The sequence below is a fragment of the Schistocerca piceifrons genome, unplaced genomic scaffold (genome assembly GCF_021461385.2).
Source record: "Schistocerca piceifrons isolate TAMUIC-IGC-003096 unplaced genomic scaffold, iqSchPice1.1 HiC_scaffold_961, whole genome shotgun sequence".
NCBI lineage: Eukaryota > Metazoa > Arthropoda > Insecta > Orthoptera > Acrididae > Schistocerca > Schistocerca piceifrons.
This window is the reverse complement of record NW_025729236.1, coordinates 975,001-977,500: the sequence shown is the minus strand read 5'-3', so window position 1 is coordinate 977,500 and position 2,500 is coordinate 975,001. Positions and strand designations below refer to the sequence as shown.

Sequence of the window (2,500 nt, the reverse complement as noted above, 5' to 3'; positions counted from 1 at the left end):
TCAGAACTGGCACGGACTGGGGGAATCCGACTGTCTAATTAAAACAAAGCATTGCGATGGCCCTAGCGGGTGTTGACGCAATGTGATTTCTGCCCAGTGCTCTGAATGTCAACGTGAAGAAATTCAAGCAAGCGCGGGTAAACGGCGGGAGTAACTATGACTCTCTTAAGGCAGAGGCCGAACTGTTCCTCGAGAGGGACGCCCGGTTCTTCTTTGTAAATCAAGAACTCATCAGGATGTTCCCCGACCGAACGCTTGAGGCAATCAAGTGCCGACGGCGGCAAGCTGCCCACAAGCAGCTTGTCCGCCAATTCATGGAGGCGCTTGAGATCGGTCGGGGGGAAGAGCCGGCGTCCCGCCGGGGAGCAGCGAGCCCGCTGCCTGACGCGGGCGAGGCCGCTGCGCCGCCCGTCGACGCAGCCGAGGACTTCGCGGCCGACACCACCGGGCCGCCGCCGGAGGGGCCGACTGACGCCGCCATCTGGGAGCATCTGGCGGGGCTACCCGCTTCCGCCCAGCGTTTCTCTGCCCTGGATCGTGTCATAGGTCTGGGGCGGGGCACGCCGCCCGATGTCATCCTGGGCATGCTCCCGGATGCCCTTGCGTCGGTCGGGTCCAGAGGGGAGAGATCGATCACCAGGACACAGCGGCCGCGCCAACCATCGAAGCGGCCGCCTGCCGCGCCGCCGACGCAGAAGCGCAAGCGGCGCCGCTGGGAGTACGCGAGAACGCAGGATGCCTTCCGACGGTCGCGTGCACGTTGCGTGCGCGGCCTCTTGGATGGCACCCTGCTCCAGCCGCCACCTGCCATCCCTGGTCTGCTGGACTTCTGGGCGGACCTCTTCACCAAGAAGCCCATCTCCACCGCGGGCTTCATTCGTGACCGCCTCCTCCCGCACTCAGAGCCTGTCGCTCTTGAGTGCATATGGGGGCCGGTCACACATGAGGAGGTCGCCGCCGCGTTGCCGCCCAGGGGATCAGCAGCCGGGCCGGACGGCCTTACCCCAGCGGAGTTGCGGCGCCTGCCGCACGAAGTCCTGGTGAAAGTGATGAATCTCTTCCTTCTGGCCCGCGCCCTTCCGGAACGCCTGCTTCGCGCGCGGACGTCCCTTCTCCCGAAAACGGCTGCACCAACATCCCCCGCTGACTTTCGCCCCATTACGGTCTGCTCGGTGTTGGCGCGGACCTTTCACAAGGTTCTCGCGTCACGCCTGATGCGCGCATGTGCTGTGGACGAACGTCAGCGGGCATTCATCCCTCGGGATGGGATGTTGGAAAATACCTTCATCTTGGACACTGCTCTCACCGACGCAGTTCGCTCCTGCCGCTCTGTCTTTGTGGCGTCGATCGACGTATCTAAGGCATTCGATTCGGTAGATCATGCTGCCCTTCGCCCCGTGCTGAAGGCGCATGGCCTGCCGGATTGCTTTGTCGAGTATGTCGAGCGGTGCTACGAGGGCAGCACGACAGTGATAGCGGACGGCGCCGGCGTGGGCGTGTCTGTGCAGCCAGCACGGGGCGTTCGCCAGGGCGATCCCCTCTCCCCCCTCCTGTTCAACTTTGCGGTGGACTACGTTTTAGGCCAACTGCCCTCCCACATCGGAGCTCGGATCCTCGGTCGCAGAGTCAACGCTGCGGCCTTTGCAGATGACGTCTTGCTGTTTGCAGCGACCCCGAGGGGCTTGCAGTCCCTCATCGACGCAGCTACCGCAGCCCTCGCCCACCTGGGGCTGCAGATCAACGCCCGGAAGTGTTTCACCCTCGCCTTAGTCGCGTCAGGGCGCGAGAAGAAGGTGAAGGTGGACAGCAATGTCACCTTCACAGCAGGCAATACCACCATGCCTGCCCTGCGTGTGGGTGAAACCTTCCGGTACCTGGGGCTGCAATTTTCCACGGCGGGTCGCTGTGTCTTCAATCCACGTAGCCACCTGGTGGAGCAGCTTGACGTCATCTCCCGAGCTCCGCTGAAGCCGCAACAGCGCCTCCACGCTCTCACCAACGTACTTCTCCCTGGCCTGTACCACGGGCTGGCCCTCAGCCGCACCCGGGTGGGTGCATTGAAGTCGGCCGACGTTACCATCCGGGCCGCCGTCAGGAGATGGTTCCGCCTTCCGGCGGACACCCCCCTGGGATACTTCCATGCTCCTGTTGCCCAGGGGGGCCTCGGCATTCCATCTTGCCGATGGATGGGTCCGACCCTCCGTCGGTCCCGTCTCCTGGCGCTGAAGAAGATAGGGCCAGCCTGCGACGGTGCAGGCATGGATGAGGTGCAGCGTGAGATCGAGGTGCTGGAGCGCCACCTAATGTGGGAGGGCCACCTCCTCAAATCGTCAACGCAGGTTGGGGAAATGTGGGCTGCGCGCCTACACATCGCCATTGACGGTGCGGCACTGTCATCTTCTGCCGCCGTCAGTGGCCAACATCAGTGGGTCGCCGACACCAGTCGCCTGCTATCTGGGCGTGAATACATCGACGCCCTCCGCGCCCGCATCAACGCCTT

The 2,500-nt window shown here is 63.7% G+C and overlaps 1 pseudogene; it reads left to right on the top strand.

Moving 5' to 3' along the window:
- The window catches only part of LOC124774422, a 7,424-nt pseudogene that overhangs the window by 2,714 nt on the left and 2,210 nt on the right, over positions 1-2,500 (top strand).